At 48.4% G+C, this 17,062-nt stretch overlaps 1 protein-coding gene across 2 annotated transcripts in view; it reads left to right on the top strand.

Annotated features, from left to right (window-relative positions):
• DVL3 (dishevelled segment polarity protein 3) overlaps window positions 1–17,062 on the top strand; it is a 35,326-nt gene that overhangs the window by 989 nt on the left and 17,275 nt on the right. The window lies entirely within an intron of this gene.

Genomic DNA, 17,062 nt, shown 5'->3' with positions numbered 1-17,062 from the left:
TGGGATTAGCTTCCTCCTCCATGTGCCCCATCTGGGAAGGGGAATCCCCCTCATGCATGGGGTCTGGGAGCAGCTACCCCCCCATATATATTTGTCTGTGGGGACTGGTGCCCCCATACACTGTCTCTGTGGCTAGCAGCCCCCTTGTGCCCTGTCTAGGGAGGGAGTCCCTACGCATACCCAGCTACCCCCCCTCGTTGCTGTGTCTTTGGGGGGACTGGTGGTGGTGCCCCCTCTGGGGCTAGCAACCTTCCTTGTGACATGTTTTTGGGAGGGGACCCTCATGTGCACCCTGTGTGGGGGCAGCAACCCCCCCGTTGCCTCATCTCTGGTGGTGGTTCCCCGTTATGCACCTCCCCTGGGGCTGGTAGTCCCTTTCTGCTGCATCTGGGGAGAAGCTCCCCCTAAGAACACTGTGTGGGGGAAGCTGTTCCTCTAACTCATCTCTGGGGGACTGGTAGCAGTATCCTCCATTTCATCTTCTGTGGGGCTGGGACCCCCACGTGCCCTGCCTGAGGGCAGCTGGCGAACAGCATCATGCTGTGCACCTCACCTGGGGATCGCCCCATCTGGGGATCACCTTCTCCCCCTGCTCACTGTGTGTGGGACAGCACCTTGTCTGAGAGCGTACCTCACAGTGCACCCCACCTTGGAGGTGTGGAGCGGTGGCATCCCCCTGTGTGTCCTATGTGAGGTTGTCATTCCCCCTGGGCGCCCTATCTAAAGGGCCTGGGTATCTCCCGTTGTGCCTGTTTGGGGACATTGCCCTTTGCACCCTTTCTGGTGGAGGGAACAGGGCAGTGCTCCCTCCATAAACCCTATGCAGAGAGGGGATTGAGAGACAGTTTTGTTCTGGTATCTTCATTCTGGGGAGTACAAATGGCAGCTTCTTTCTCCCTACCTTATCTTTGGGAAGGATGTGTAAAGGGGACCATCTTTCTCCTTCCCTATCTCTGTGCAGAGTGGGTGAGAGCTCTCCGTGTGTAACCCATCTCTGAGAGGAGGATGTATACGGGGATAGGATGTCCTATGCTTGATCTCTAGGATGGGTTGGTATGGAAGAGAGGAGCAGTCCTGCCTCGTATCCCATATCCTCTGGGGCAGTTATCCTTCAGCACCCTTATTTTCATCACTTCTTTGTGGCAATGTGTGGCTCCCTCCATCATGTATGATTGTTTGGAGGTGAGGAGTTGCTCTGTGTTCCTTGTTTGGAGGATTATACGGGCTGATTTTCCATGGAACCTCTGCTGTCTCCCACCTGTGTAAAGTCAGCATCTGTTCTGGGGAGCAAGTACCACGTGAACTCAATTTACTGTAGGACCCTTTGTCCCTACTCTGTTTTGCCCAGGGTCTTCTTCCTACATCTGACTCTTCTCCAGCTCTTTTCAGGAGCTCCAGTTCTGTCCTGGGAACATAGCTCCTCTTGGCTTCCACAGCATGTGACCCTTCACCATTCCTAGCACTTTGGTATTTGAAAGAGTTGCATGATCCTTCTTCCTCTGGATTTTTTTTTCCCCTCATAAGATTTAGTGTTTACAGTAGGTCTTGTGTATGGAGGCTGGGCCTGCAAAAAGCTCTCAGTTTTATAGTCTTCCTAGTGTCTTCCAACTGCAGCCAAATACCTCCCTAGGCTGTGATCTTGGCTCGTACTATAAGTTAAACAGGGCTGGGCCTGTTCAGGGCTTGGATGGAAATTTGTGTGGCTGCCTCAGTAGGGGGTGCTCACCCCTCTGCAGCCAACTTATCTCAGTGCCCAGGTTCCCGTTAGCTCTGGAGGTGCCAGCTTTCAGATGAGGCTTGAAATTAGGAGTTATTCCTTTGACCACAGTCTGGGACGCTTTGCCTCCCTAAATTCCTCCTGACCCAGCGAAGAGCTTGAGTGCTCAAAAGCTTTCCCCTTCTCTCCAGGCAAATAGAAGTCTACAGCCCTCATTTTCCATAAATTTCCTCTGCAATATCAGTTGTCTGCTGTTCGTTTCCTGTCCCTCAGCTGTTGAGTAGCGTTGGGTGCTATGAAACAGCTGCTTCTTGCCGTCTTGGAGGGGACCGTGTTTCATTGGTGGGTGAAGCGAATTCTCTGTGCCTGCTGTTTGTAAACAAATGCTTTTGGGATCCTTTGAAATGTTGTTCTTGAAGTGAATTCAAACTTGTCTTGAATGAAATATTGCCATGTGGGTGGGAGAGTGTCTGCGTAACTGTAAACAAAGTTTAGTAATAAATAGCAGTGTCTTGAGTTGTGAAGAGGGGTCTGGTGGCAGCAAAGTTCTGCGTTGTGCCTTTTTATCCTCCTCTGTTTCTTTAAGGCTCCACAAGGGGAGGCAGATGGTAGATTAGTGAAACTCAAAGATAAAGCAGTGTAGGGAGTTATTGTGAGTACCAGTGGGGAGAGAGAAATCATTCAGGAAGACCTAGTGAGATTAGATGTGGCAGAAATGCATGAGATGAGATTCAGTTAGGATGAACTTAACTGATTCATTTGGGAAGAATTAACAGCTCTGGAAGAGAAGGTGCACACAGTCTACCAACTGTGTCTGGAAGGCCTTTTAGGCATGAGGCCATGTGTGGGAAATCTTTTCCTTGGTGAAGCCCTGTGTGTTGAATTATATAGTTGGAGCAGCAAATGCAGAGGCCTCATGTGGAACAGACAGAGGAAAGCCCCTCACAGTGGCGCTGGAGATGCCCCATCAGGAATGATGCCTTTGGATCTTTGCATCTCCTTTCCAGAGAGCCAAAGAAAAGAGGGAAGATAGAGCCAACCCATTCCAACTGCAGCACTGTCTCTAGGGAGCCCTGAGGCCCCAGGCAGCACTTGAGCTATTTCAGGAACTCCTGGTAATTGGTGTCCAGGAAGGAACAATCAGTTGGTCTGTGGGGAGAGACAGGGATGGAAGGGCAGGAGGCACCTCAGCTGCTTGTCGAAGGCCTGTAAATGTACAAGCAATTAGTAAGAACCAGTAAAAGCTTAATGATGGCTGTATTCAGAAGCTGTGCGCCAAGGAGGGCATTGCGTTCGTATACACTTATCCTCCTGGCCTCTTTCCTCAAGATGCCCTCTGCCCAGCAAGGGGGATGGCATGGCTTTTGCTCATACTTTCTGAGCTGGGCTAGTTTTTGCCAGTTGGATAGTGTCTGGGAGTGGTACCTAGGATACAGCCCCTTCGTGGAAGAGACAAGCTGTTAATGCTGACTGGCCCTGTGGCAGCTGATCAACAAGGAGGAAATCCTGCAAATCCGACGGCGTGTGCTTTTCCTTAGTGCTTAAACCTTTTGCAGGGCCCCTGTGGCATAAGGCTAAGTTCTCTTCTCGTCTTTTGTCAGGAATGGAGGCATCTCACCTCCTCCCAGGGTCAGCTGGAACAAGATTTGATCTGACGCTTCCTCTCACTTCTCTTGCCCAGATTAAATCGATTTTTCCTTCTTCCTCCTTTTTCCAAGTTGTACATCTCTAGTTTGGCATTCCCTTCAGCTCACCCCATCCCCAAGGCAGTATTACAGCCGCAGTCTTGGTGTGTGGGATTTTTCTTTCTTTTGTTTATCTTGTTAATATTTGTTTGCTCTGAGAATCAGGGCTGTGATGGAGCCATTTCAGTGTTTACATCTCCTTGGAAATGTGAACTGAGGCTTCCTTGAGTGCCTGTGGAATTGCCAGGCTGTGAAGGGAGCTAATGCTAGTCAAAGTGCCCAGTCCCAAATTAAGAGGACCACAGAATGCTTTCACCTGTAGGTGGGAAGAAGGGGAAACTAGAAGAATTCGTGGACCTGATCATGGGGAGGGGAGCTCTGAGCAGCAGGAAGGCTGCAGTGTTTCTTTGCCTGGTCTACCCAGCCTGTAGCAGCAAATAGTCGTAGAGTTCCAGTCTGAACCCAGCTGTGCAGAGCAGTGATTTAGGGTGCAGATATCTGTACCCTTGTTAGCTTTGTATATTGCTAATCCCAGAATTGGAGGCACGTGGAGGGTGGCATATGGCCACCCAGGGTGCAGCTAAGCAGATTGATGGTGGAAGCACTGCAGGGCACAGAGGTGGGCATGCTCTTCTTGGACCTGAGCTATTTTGTGTGGATGTATGCTTCACTGTGAGTTGTGGAAATATCCTCAACCTGATAGCCTTGCCCTGGTTAGAGGAGGAAGGGACTTGTTCTTCAGTTTGAGCATTTTTTTTATCTAATGTTTTGCAGGTGAGAAGTCTATTTGTGCTGGTCAGAAGGGAGAGAGTCCCAAATCAGTGTAGTGCTCTGACTACTTATGCGATGTGTGTTCTCCACCAAGCCACCTGCAAGCTTTCCATGGGACTTTGAACAAGCTTTTTAATTTCTGTCCTTTTTTGTTCCTCAGCTGTAAAATGAGAATTCTAACAGTGCTCCTGTGCCTTGTCCTGTCTGCTTGACGTTGTGAGCATCTTGATCAAGCGTCCATGTGGAGCTTAGAGCAACAGAGCAGTCAGCTCTGTAGAATTGCTGCAATATGGGTATTGTAGATTCTCCTGGGGACCTGTGCAGCAGCAAAGGAATAACTGCACTGATGGTGTGTGGTAGCTTATGGTTTGCTGGCTTCAGTGATGTGTAAAGTATTTCCTCTTGCCTGAGTACATCATGGGAAATGTACCTTTCTGTAGGCATCACAGATCTTCTCCTAAGCCAAGCTGTGCATGTGCTTGCCCCAACTAAACTATGGGTTTGACTTCACCTCTGGCCAGGTGACCGGTGCAACCCTGAGGAAATTCTTTTATCAGTTGAAATGTTGTTTCTTTTAACTCAGTTTTTGCTTGTAATCAATGTTACTCATTTTCCTTCAATAGAAAGATGTTCCCACAGGAATGTGCTAAAGTTTAAGTTGAACTTCTTTTCAAAGCAATTTTAGTTAAACCAGTGCAGCTTATGTGTTCAGGTAACTCCTTAGCACCTGGCCTGAAGTTCTGTCTCCTCTTTTTTACATAAATCCTGGAGTGCCTGTAAGTTTGATTTTTTTTTTTTTTTTTTTTTTTTCTGTGTGTGGAGAAGGCACTTGGTGAAAGTGTGATTGTTTTGCTTATTTGTTCTTTGCTCAGTCACCTCTCCTTTTCCAGGCTAGGGAGAGCAGAAAGGCCCATTTCTCCCATGATGGGACCAACCCTTTCTCACCATCTTGCCTGCTTGTACTACTGCACTGCTGGGAGGACACCAGTGATATGAGGTGCAGTGGTGAGTTGAAGCTGCTCCTCTCACCGCTACTGGTTTCTCCCTCTTGTGTGCAGGGCTTGATTCCAATTTTAGCTTCAGAGCTGTGGCAAGTGATTCCTAGGTCTCAGCTGTCAAGTGAAAATTGGTATCTGACTAATCACTGGCCTGGTATCTAATCCAGACCTGCTTAATTATCACCTGCTCTCCAAAGCTGGGCACAGGGCTGTGATTAGGGCAATGCTCTGGAGGCAGAACAAAGCGGGCGCTGCTGGAATTCCCAGTGCAGGGGTCAGATGCCATTGGTATTTGGCGACCTCATCTCTTGCACATGTGCATGGGGAAATGCGTTGACGGTTACTGAAAGGCTCAGTGATTTATTTTTACTGCAGGATCTTTTTGAAATTGGTGCCAGGAGTGACTGTCCTTCTGGCTGAAAGTTTGGAGCCGGGGAAGGGATCCTAAACTTAATAAGCAGTGTCAGTCCCTAAGCAGTGGTGAGCCGCTGGCCTGGTGCCCCTGCCTTTTCTGCCAGCTCTTTGTAGCATGAGTTGGGGGGAATTGTTTTATTTTGCTTTTTGGGATTGGGTGGTTTTGGTTTTTGTTTTTTGATTTTTGTCTGTTTGTTTGTTTTTTGAATTGGAAACTTTGCTGTCTGTAAAAGACCTTTGCCTATCCCATGCTCCTGGTGAAGGATGCTTCCATGTCTGCTTGGATTCCATGCAGGGAGAGGTTGAAGAGAAGTCTGTGCTGAGACTGTAAGTGAGCTAAAGGGCTTCCAACACTGTGTGCGACTTCTTTGTAGGCTCGCATCCTTTGTGCAGCTTCTGTCAGTGACAGCATTGGCCCTGCTGTGAGATGGCCTTCACTTTGCTTCAGCTTCCAGCCAGTTGCTGTCTTTTCTTGTGCTGAAGACGAGAAGATAGCCTGTTCTTAGGATGGTGGGAAGTACACTGGCATCCAACTTGGACCTTCAGGGAGACTGTCGGTAGGCCTGTGTTGGGACTCTTGGGAGGCTGACTTTGTACTGGGATCTATTTTGCACTGTTAATTTCCCTGCTTGGAGAGAAGAGCTGCTTGTCTCTGTTGGATTACCCAAACTTCTGCTGGAGAGACCAGAAGAGCTGGGGGAGGCAGGGCAATCTGTTCTGAATCCATGGTGTCTCTAGTGCTGGCTACGCTTGTCTATCTCTGCTTGGAATAGAGAAACAGACTCGGCTTTCAAGTCTCTGTCCAAAATGACTTGCCTTCTGAAGCATGGTGCGTGGTAGCCGGTTAATACCCTGTAGGTTTCCTTCCTTGGATGGGAATGTTTCCTGGCACACTGGCCAGAGCCTCGTGAAGCTGCTGGAGGGCAACATGCAGCCCCTTGAGAGGTCACAGCACTGCGTCTCCTGCTCTCCCTGCTCCAGAGGTACATGGTTCCCTGCCTGCTCACGTGAGATGCTCTGCTCCAGTTTGCTAATGTCCACCAGAGATTATGTTTTGGACGTTTGCACGTAGGTTGCTGTAGCCTGTGCTTCTGTCTCCTGGGCTGTTGAGGGTTTGGCAGAGGACTGCTAACCACTGTCTGCTGTGGTGGTGGGAAGTTCCTGTAATGTTCCCCCATGCTTGAGGAGGGGTGGCCCATTGACACTGGAACTGATCCTGGTTGTAGCTGCTGCCGGAGACCGTTTCCAAGTGTGTGTGTGTGGTGGTGGTGGGGGGGGGGGCAGGCAGCAGTGCCAGGGCTGGGATGCACATGGAGAAGGTTAGCTGATGGTATTCACTGCTTCCCTTGGTCGCACTGTCTGCGCCTTACACTGTGTGTGCTGCTGTTCAGACCCAGCTATTACTGCCTCGGTAGGTGTCCAGCTTTGTCTGTGTTGTGGTTGGAGCTGTTGTAGCAAAGGCCACAGTGGATGGCAGTCATAGCCTCGTTTCTTTGCCCAGGGGTGGTGTTCTGAAAGCCAAGCTAGCCAAATTGGGCTGCAGACCAATTTCCCTAAGGCCTTGTCTGTACTGTACAGACAATGAAGCTTTACAACAGCTATTGAACTTGTTTGCAGCTAGAGCTGGTCAGAATATATATATATATAAAATAAACTGAATGTATTTTCTCCATAATATGGTGTTTTGTTGAAACCAGTATTTTTCTTGGAAAGGTATTATTTTCAATTATGTTTTTGATAGAAATATTTCTTAATTTTAAGCTTCTCTTGTCATCTCTGAAAAAAAGAGAAACATAGGTCAAGAAACCTTTACCCATCCATTAGAATGTAGCTGTTTTGATGCAATTCTGTGTTTTGAAATCATTTGGAAGACTCTGGTTTGAATTCCTGCACAGAACAAAAACTGATCTCAATGTCTCAAAAATTGTCACGAAGTAAATCAGTGAACCCTGGCTGGCTATAGTGCAGCTGTGCTCAGACATGGTTCAGTCTCTGGGATCAAGGTCAAACACCATTTAAAAATGGCTCATAAACCACCATAATCTGGGTCTTGGCTTGAGCATTGGTCATTGTTATTGGAACTAGCGATGATAATGGTGGCCGCTGTTCAGTCTTCCGGTTTCTCCTGAAATAAAACTGAGTATTTCATCTAGAACTTGGCCGTTCCCAAAGCCTGGGCCTTAGCTTGCCTGCAGAGTGGGTGGAAGACAGCTGTGCTTCAAGGTGGCAGTGTAAGAAGTGATGTTACTGCCTACGTGTCTATGGGTGAGAGCAGGGTGGGCAGCTAGGGAGGGAAGTGTTGGTTTTAGATGCTGAGAAAGGAGGGAGCTGGCTTGTTGCGATGGAGGCAAATAGCCGTCGAGCACAAGGCCTGTGTGCTTGGAGCACTGAGCCTCTAGTCAATCCCTCATTTCAAATGTGCTCCCTGCCTCCTCCACTTGTAGTCTCCTCACCTGCTTTCTCCGCATGCAGCTCTGTGACCAGCCTCAGGGACATCTGGGTCAGCACTGGGGTGCAGGTTTATGCAGGTTTACTGTCTGAACCCTCCAAGGTGGAGGTAGTTACCTTCCACAGTCAGTTTGGGGATGCTCAGGGGAGAAGGGCAGTGTGAGCACAAGCAGAGAAAATCTGATTTCCCCGGCAGCTTTTCTTCTGCACAGATGTATTTGGCTTCAGTCCTCTCTCACTGTGGGCATTGGACCCTCCATCTAGACTTGAAGGCTGCATATGTAGAGGTGTAGGAAGCATAGTTAAAATTCCTCAAGTCCTCTTTGAGCTCATTGTACTTACGGCGGTGGGAAGCCTCTTGCATGTCTGCACTGCAATTGCTAAACTGTTCTGAGCTGAGGGTACCTCTGCTGTGACAAAGTGCTACTCCTCCACCCTTGACTGCATCCAAATAGATACAACAGTGTTGTGGTTTAAGAGATTTGATCTATGTAAAATCCCGTGAAGGAGAGCTGGGCTTGAACGCGGTGGTGACTGTGCTTGTCGGAAACTGCCTTCATGTTGTCCCACTGACTTTGCATGAGGCTGCACATCTGATGAAGCAGCAGTCAGGACTGTGTTTTTCTGATGCTTCCTATTGATTTCCTCCTCTATTCATCCCTTGTTTGTTATTTGGAGCCTGCCCTTGTGACCTGTGCTAGATGGATGGTGGTTTTCCAGAAGGGGGATGAGGCTGTGTCACCGTTTGTCACAGCTATGCTGGCTTGTTGGGCAGTAGAGCAAGCCCTGCTATTTCAGGGCAGTTGGAACAGGTTGACGAGGTAACTAAAACTCCTGCTGGTGGCTGTCTCCAGAAATTTTTGGATCAAATCCATTTATGAAGGCTTTTCTGGAAATCACTGAAGAAAGGTACAGATCTGGGAATTAGGCTAATCTCTGCGACTTTGCTTCCCTCACAGGAGAGATCACAAATGTTATGCTTATCTGTGTAATTTCATGGTGGCCTCAGGAGAGCATGTGCACTCTTGGCCCTTGAATATCATAGTCTGCATTAGGCAGTTTGCAGAGCTGATGCACTGGTATCTCACTGAGCCCTGCTCTGAAGCTCTTGGTTTCCCTTCTGTTTCCACTTCTGTGTTGTTATTACTGTAGCAATAACACTGAGCCCATCCAGCAGTGCGCTGAAATTCTCTGGAAGCTTTGGCAGGCAGAGATGATGCTGGCCTTCCTGTGTCGTGTAATCCCGTATCACAGTGGGCGGCTGGGACTTCTGTGGTTTTTGTATCAGTTATTTATTGATGGAGAAAGGCCAGAGACATTGGTTTTTCCGGTCACCAGTTAACTATTGAAGGCAGCAGAAACAGCATTTGGGTACCATGTTCCACTAAGTCCTCTGTGCTGGTTAATCCCCTCGCTGGGATGTCTGTCTGTCTGTCTCTCTTGCTGGCTAAAATTTGCTACCTCATGAGATTTAGAGGAAAAGAGAATACAGTAAATGGTGGCTGAACTGCTGCAGAGGGAGTCCGTCTTTCTGGTCCTGGCTGAGGACACGGAGCTGAAAGGGGAAAGGCTACCTCACATGCCCTGGAGCAGAGACCCATTTTTGGGAGATCTGGCATCAGCCATTGTGTAGAAAGGTCTTCTCTCTGCTTTTTGTTTTTGTTTTTTTTTGACCTGCCCTTAGGATTTTGAGAGGACTTTATTTGCTATGTGACCTCTCTGATTGCTGGCAGCTGTCTCACTGATACCACGGGACTGCAGGGTCTGGGTAAAAGAGGCCTTGGGGTTTTCCTTGTTTCCTGATGGCTGGCAGCTCCTGCCATACACAGGCTGGTTCTGACGACAGTAAGGGTCTGTCACAGGGGTCTGTGTTCTGGGGGCTCTGACCCTGTATGGATGATCATATTGGGGAAGTTGGTGCTAAAGCATTGGCCCACCACTCGCTCGACTTGGATTTTTTTCCCTGAGCCATTGCTCTGATCTGCTAGAGATTTGTGTTCCTTCTGTGTCTCCCCACACATGAGCAAATAGATTGTCCCCTCAGTCCAGGTCAGATCCATGCTGTGTGATGCCACTGTTGACAATCAGAGCAGTGTCAGAAGTGTGGGAATAAACATAACTTTGTTGCTTGGTGTGATTGGCAGGGTTTGGGCAGGGAGAGGGTGCTTGGTGCTGATAGGTGTTTGCTGAGTCGGCCTCAGGGCTCAGCAGCTTCTCAGACAGAAGCTTCTTCTAGAAGCTGTGATGGATATGCAAACTCCATCTTTCTGTTTGCATAAGGCTAATGAGCAGTCCCAGTTTATTCAGCCCTGCCTAGCTGAACCAGTATTTTGGTGCCATTCAGAGAAACTTGCCTGTGGGCCCAGCTGAAGCTGTGGTATACTGGAAGCCCATGTAGAGGCTTAATGCAGGAGATCTTGCTATTGCATTGTGTTAGTTCATTTGAATTTTTGTTTTCTTACTGTTTTTTGTAGCTCTGAAAAGGGTGGGCTTTCATGGATCTAGCTGCACAGCTGAGTCCCTTCTGGCAGGCTTCCCAGCTGTCTTGAACAGGAAGCTTGGTAAATGCACCAATAGATCCTGAAGGGGCACCTGTGAGAGGGACGATCCTTCCAGAGTGAGTCTCTGGGATAAAATGTTTCACTTCAGCTGGGGCCAAGGTTGAGTTAGTTTGGAAAACCATTGGGACTTCATAAGTTGGGTTATTCCCTGCCCAGGCATCATGAAAGGGGCAGAGAAGTTTCAGGGTGGCGACATCTACTTCAGCTTAGGCTGCCCTCTCCCTGGGTTTCCTTGGGTCACCTCAGGCTTAGTGCACAAGCATGTAACATCTGTGCAGGGTGTGCACATTGAGTCTGATGTGTCAGAGCTGGGTCAGACTCACTGCCCAGCACGTGTCTGTATGTTTCTAAATTTCCCATGAGAAAATACAGGAGCCAACTTCAGCAGTCTTTTTTGATGTGCCGTTGTTGCCAATGTGAGACACTTCAAAATCATCTAGTCCCTTCATGTGACATTACCTTTGGTGCAGTTAGTACCTGTGCTCTGGTATTAGGAAATTGCATGGCACGTGTTCTGTGTAGTGAGGGGTGAAGACTTGAGGTGGGGACTGCTCATGTTTGTGTGTCTGGCCATGTTATCCATCGGGAACAGGTGAGCTCCTCTTCAGCCAACACATGGTGCTGACTCAAAGTGTTGATGGTGATTTAATTGTGACCAAAGGAGAGGTGCTCCATAGAAATTCAGTATCAGTACCACAGGTAATCAGGAAACTCAAAAACAGGGTCTTTATCAGCAGATCCACAGACACAGGAAATGGCCCTACTGCTGTAATTACTTGTGATGAGACTTTCTGAACTGGTGTTGGGAAAGGCTGACATGTAGAGTGACCAGCTCAGTGCTGTTACTGAGCTCCACTCTGCTCATGGGATATTTACAGACTGAGGACAGGTTGTGCTGCCTTTCGTTTTACCTCTCTGCCATCCTCGAAGGACCTGGGAGTTGGCAGCCTTGGCTCTGAGATCCTCAGCAAGAGGAGCATGTTGTGCCACCTGTGACAGTGACTTCTGGAGGTCACTAACCATTATCCACCCTGTGGTGCAGTTGTCGGAGATGGTAGGTGGGAAGGTTTTGAACGGTATGCGACTGGGCCAGGCCTGAGAATCCACAGTGTCAAAGCAAGGCAGCAGCTCTAGGTTGGGCTTAGTCCCACAAGGGTGGGGTACGTCTCTGTGGTGATCCGAAGCACCATCCTCCTGTAAACTGTGGGGAAACTTAGCTTCTCATTGAAAAGGTTGCTGATCCCTAGTTTAGAGGCAAGTCCCAGCAGGATCTGGACTGAGTTCTGTACATGGCATTTCACATACGGACTACTGACTAATGCCAGTCATCACTTACAGCCAGGCTGCTGAAACAAAGAGCCTTGCTGCTTGCAGAAAATTGCTTTCTTTCCAAACTGAAACTATGGCCTGCACCCTGTTTCAATAAATCTGATGCTCCTTTGGAGGAGTCCTGGGCAAACAACAGTCTCCTGACTGCCTCGAGAGTGCTTTGTTCAGAGGGTCATCCGTCAGGTGACAGGAGGAGTTCTGTGGTCCAGGACTTTCATAAAGCAAAGAAACTGAAGCCAGTGTATTCACTGCTGCGAACAAATTGGCAGCAGGGTGGAAACAGCTCATATTTTCCTTGCTTCTTTGCTAATCAGATTTCTGTTCATTTACAGTAGTTGACTGGCTCCTGCTTTACAGCTCTCGCCCACTTTCTGGGCCTCTAGTTGTGTGAGTTGTGTGCCAGCACATGCTTGGTTTGGTTAGGATGGGAACATCTTTCTTGTCTTTTTCTTCCAGCAATCAAACAGTGTTCTCTTGTTTCTTGGGTGCTAAGTGCAAGAACAAGCTTGGTTGGCCTGGGAAATGATGCTTGGTAAGAGATTGCTCTGCTGGTTGTCTTGTTCAAGGGCCAGGCCCTGCCTCTGGAAAGGAGTTTGGTAAAGAAGCCTAATTTTAGCTGAAGTAAATGAGGTATGTAAAAGGCTGCTAAAGTGTGCTCCTTTTGCTCTTTGTACAGGAAGTTTCTTGTACTGTTCCCTGCACTGGCACCATCAAATGCAGACCAAGTGAAACTGGCCTTTCTCCATCTTTGATTGGATTTGTCTACTAGTAGACCTATTTGAGAGCCAGTTGTTTAAACTGTGGCTCTTGTGCTTTGCTTTTTTCCAAGTTCTTTCTGGCTTGCTGACAGTTTCTTGGGAGTGAAGTGAATATTTCAGGTTGTGCCAAAGTTATGCAGCGCCTGAAGGTGAGGAAGAAAAAGGACATAAGTCCCTGCCCTAGCGATGTTTGGGAATTCAAACCCCTCATGCCCTCTACCTTCTCCCCTGTATTTTAGGGCCAGAGAGGTCTATATCATTGCTTGCCCTTTCTTCAGAGTGCTGGGACAGCCTGAGATCGGGGACAAAGTTCGTTCTTTGCCACCATGCAGTTGCTGTGTCTCTGCAATGCTGCTCTTTGCATGGGTCCTTCTCATTGTCTTTGGCAAATGTTTTGCGGAAGAACTTAAAGTTTTGATGTTATTAACTCCCTGTTGGGTTTATAGGGGTTGCCCATATGTCTTATAGACCCAGATAGCAGAGATGTTGCTGCTGGCAGCCTAGCTGGATGTGAAGAGCAGATTCAGTCAGTGGCTTGTGATCTGAAGTCTATTATTCTTCAAGCTCCCATTTTCCCACCAGGTAGGCAGTTAGGATGGCTTCCTTGGGAGACTCTTACAAAGTTGTTTGTGCTGGGAGAGGGTAACGTGAGCTGGTCGGTGTCTTGAGGGCAGGACATGTGTGGAGGCTGTTTTGTCATCTCCTGGGGGAGAGCTGTCATTAAACACAAATTAATTGTTAACATGATGGGGGGAAATGAACCTCACTCCTCTTCCCCACAGTTGTCTGCCTCGGTCTGTGCCTTCTCAGGCCTGCTTTGGGAGGTGGCTGCCCAGCAGAAATGTGCTCCAAGAGCAAAGGGCTGGTGCTGGGCAGGGCTGCTATGCTTGGAGCCCAGGACAAGGGGGTGCTGGTGAGCAGATTGCTCTGGGGTGACTCCCTTCATCCCCAGGTGTGGAAGTCCAAGCTTTCAAACTTTGTTTCCCACCCTCCCCCTCTTCCCCTTTTTTTCCCTCTTCTCTCTCCTTGCTCTCCTGCTGAGTTGATGCTTTTCCAGGAATGAGCTGTACTGCTAGCCTAGCACATTCCACAGCAGCAGCGCTTTTTTGGCAGGAGCTTTGCCTGCTGTTAAGTAAAGCAGGGCTGACTTGGCGTCCCTCAGCCGTGAGCTGGAAAAGGAAGACCTAAACCTACCTTCAGCATGGGGCATGCAGAGTCTTCCTGGACGTCATGTCCCTCTCCCATGCCCATTCTGTATGTGCTGGCAGCAAGAGGATCTAACACCACTGTGACCTGCCCCCTGCAGCAGCCCTTGGAGCCTTTACAGCTCCTTGCTTTCATATACTGTCATCTTAACCGGTGTGCAGTCTCTTGGCACTGCAAGGGAGCCTGTTGCCTTTTAGTCAGCCTAGAGGGGTGACTTCTATGGAGAATTGCAAGGAGTTCCATATGGAGCCTGAAGCCTCTTTAATAGGCTACTTGATAAAAAGATATTGGGACATTTGAGTTTTGCTGCCTTCAGTAGCTCAGTAAACCCTTTTTCCATCTCTCTGCAAAGTCTCTGTTCTTTTTATCAGTGGGAGCTGCTGTGTTGCAGCTCTCTACGTTGTGGGCTCTTCCAGCTGCCTGTATCCAGATGGAGTTGTGTCATATGGGGCCAAGCCTCCTCCTATTTGTTTGCCATCTCTCAACATTAATATGAACCATAGCAACTGTACCAGGATTTTGCCCTCTCTCTGATGCATTTGTCTCCTTTTGGCTGAGGCCTCTTTGGGCCTGTTTTCTATCCCACCTCAAATACAAACCCAGCTTTTGGTCACTTGTAAATCTGTGGGTTTGTCTTGGTTCCCTGAAGGTCATTTCCTTAGGTAGTTTTCCTCAAATCTTTCTTTCTCACTGTCACTCCTTGCGCTTGTCTTGTATGCTTGTGTTGGACTGTGCAGGAGCTGAAATAGTTTGAGCTGCAGAAGTGAAGAGTCTGGCTGGGCTTGGGCTGGGAGTTCCCGTTTGTCCTGATTTCCAATTCAAAGAGACTGAAAGTGTCATTGAACCTTCAGGGGCCTGGAGAAGGCTTCCTTTGATGATGTCTCAAAATGTCGTTCTGGGGGTTGGAAGCATCGCTCGGGCAGGGCAGGATTAATTAATGTGGAGGTGCCTCCTGCAGTTCTCCATGCAGTTTCCTCCTCGTGGTCTGATGAGGGGCCTGTTGGGCTTGTTTGCAGAGCAGTGCTGCAGCCAGATGGTCACTCCAGAGATCAAGGTGGGAGGGGTTGCCAGGGCTCTTTGGCTCACTTTGAAATCAAAGTCTTTAACTTTGCTTTGTTAAGTATTGCTCCTAGGCAGGCCTCTGAGGTCGAGTGGCTCATTCCTAAATACCATTCCTTTTCCAGTGTTTGGGCTAGATGAACAGTAAATCTGTCCTCTGTCATCTCCCACCCAGTGACACCTGTATGACTGAACACAAATCCAGCTGGAGCCAAGCATGTCTAGGCTATCTGGGCTGTGTTTTTCTCGATGTATGTCCAGTAGGATGATTGTAAGTGGACTGAGTAGGAGTTCTTGGGAAAAAGAGTTGCCGTCTCAAGTGTCTGTTTGGTCCCTGCCTGAGTGACCATCTAGGCAGTAACGTGGCTCTGGGATACGTGGGGAGGCCTTGGGACAGCAGTGTTAGTTGAGGGAGGCTGTAGAGGTTACACACTAAATGGAAGAGGATGTTCTTAGTCTTTCTCTCTCAGGCGTGGTATCCCAGCTCCTGAGGGGTGCAGGTAGTAGCTTGAAATGTGGTGATCTGCTCTCTAAGGAATCCTTGTAAAGCTCCCTTGATTTGTTAGGAGGACAGAGGTGGCCTTTCCTGCTTGGTATGACACTGTGTTATTGCTGTGTTAGCAGGTCAGTAGATTTGTGTGGTTTTGTTTGTTTGTTTTTAATAAAAAAAAAAAAAAAAAAAAGATGCCAGGTAAATCCAGTCCTGTGAGGGAGTTCACGTTTGCTTAGGGACTGGCAGTTGTGATGTGTACAGACAGGGGCACAGCAGATCCTCTGCGGAGCAGGGTCTAGTAGAGCCAAAACACCCACAGATCTGTGTTTCCCTTTTTACCCTGTGCTATGAAATGGAGGAGTGGTGAAGAATACTCTGTCTGGGAGCTTGGGAGAGAAATTAAAAAGGGGAACGATCGTCTCCGTTGACACTCAGAGAGCCCTTCTCACCCCAACGCACTGCACAAATTCGTATCCTGTGTACTCCTCTGCACAGGGGATTAAAAAAATACAGTGAGGAAGACCCCAAGAATCCCCTGGCTTAGGGGGACAGACGTCTCAAATCCTCTAATCCTGTTTGATGCGTGCTGCTTGCCTATGAAGCTCAAGGTCTCGCTGATACACACGTGATCGTTGGCATGCATATTCTTTGGTTAGGCCTGTAGCCCTTGAGGGGATTGTATCCCCACAGGAAGCACACGTGTCGTGTCTGGGCTTAGTCTAACAGGCGAGTGCTTCACAACTGAAATCCGTACGCTGCCGGAGAATCACCCTGTCCAATTTTCTCTTCTGGTGAAATTGCTGCAAAGCTCGTCCCTTTGGCCCCAGCAGCTGATCTTACTGGAGGGAGGAGGATTTTGCTCTAGAGCTAGGAGATGCTCACATTTGGACAGTAATATGTGGAGGTGCTTCCTTTTGTTATCCAGCATCATTAATCTATGACTGTTTGGAGACAAGACATCCCTGCCCTAAGGGGTGTGCACTACTGCAGGTCTTGAAAATGAGATTACATTTTTGGTGTTTTAGTCCCTGAAGCTTGTGGTATTAGGTAGGAATGTCTCCTGCTTTTTTTTTGTTTGTTTTGTTGTTGGGTTTTTTTTTCCAGTGATTCTGTGGGCTGTAGTAGGTGGGGGTGATTAAGGTCATAGGAGTGACCTACCTAAGCTGTGCACTTTTGGGGGAATTATAGTAGAAGATTAACTTCAGCACTGAATTTCTGGCCTTTGCGATCTTGGAAGAAATGTCACTGTTCCATGAAGGTCTTTCCTCTCAATAACTGAACTAAACGAAGGAGCAGATTTTACTTTATCTGCTCTACTAGTGTTACATCTTTCCAGCTCTTTAGTGTGCAGTTGCTGCTGCTTAATTGTATCTTCTCAATCTTTGCGCCTCCCCTAGTAACAAACTCCTTTTTATCCTTGCCATTGAGATGCCTAACGTGCTTGAGGGGTTCCCTTTTCTTGCCCCTCTTCTTGCTGCTGCCCCCCCGCCCTCCATCCTTATTCTCCAACTCCCAATTCTACTTTTCTGGTCGCTCCTGTGTCCCCCGATTGCGTCTCTCTGAATATCCTCCCTCTCGCGAGGCCTTAGATGGAGGAATCTGGGTGGGGACCCCCAGAGACGA

Source organism: Apteryx mantelli, chromosome 9 (assembly GCF_036417845.1).
Source record: "Apteryx mantelli isolate bAptMan1 chromosome 9, bAptMan1.hap1, whole genome shotgun sequence".
Taxonomy (NCBI): domain Eukaryota; kingdom Metazoa; phylum Chordata; class Aves; order Apterygiformes; family Apterygidae; genus Apteryx; species Apteryx mantelli.
Note: the sequence above shows the minus strand (reverse complement) of the source record. Positions and strands in the feature narration are given on the sequence as shown.